This window comes from Penaeus monodon, chromosome 24, assembly GCF_015228065.2.
Source record: "Penaeus monodon isolate SGIC_2016 chromosome 24, NSTDA_Pmon_1, whole genome shotgun sequence".
NCBI classification, from domain to species: Eukaryota; Metazoa; Arthropoda; class Malacostraca; order Decapoda; family Penaeidae; genus Penaeus; species Penaeus monodon.
In genome coordinates this window covers 27,281,526-27,281,976 of record NC_051409.1, presented here as the reverse complement: position 1 = coordinate 27,281,976, position 451 = coordinate 27,281,526, and the positions used below count along the sequence as shown (strand labels likewise).

The window sequence follows — 451 nt, the reverse complement described above, 5'->3', positions numbered from 1 at the left end:
TTTTGGGGGCCCTTATTTTTTTTCTTTTTTACTATCTCACTCTCCCCTCCCTTTCTCTAAAAAAACCCCTACTGGGCCAATAATTTCATCCTAATCAAACAAACCCAAATTTTAAAACCGGGACCATTTTGACGAAAAGTGTTTGTTCCCTGCAAGGTGTTCCAACTCCCCCTTCATTTTTCCCCCCCACACAAAGCCTCTTCATTTCTATCGTTCATTCACTTACCCTTTTTAGGTACACTCATTAAAGTTATTCTTTTGTTCTTGTTCTACCGTTATCCCTCTAAAAAGAAGAACGTTTCTGAAACTTTCTCTTCCCTCTCTTTTTTCTCTTCTTGCACACATTAGATAAAAACCCTTTTCCGGCGCCTGGGAACTTCCATGAACCACCTGTTCTTCACCGTGACCGTTCGGGAGAGCCAGCAGTGATCTGGTGTGAATACATTTTTTG

At 41.0% G+C, this 451-nt stretch overlaps 1 protein-coding gene across 1 annotated transcript in view; it reads right to left on the bottom strand.

Moving 5' to 3' along the window:
• LOC119588702 overlaps window positions 1-451 on the bottom strand; it is a 103,718-nt gene that overhangs the window by 52,340 nt on the left and 50,927 nt on the right.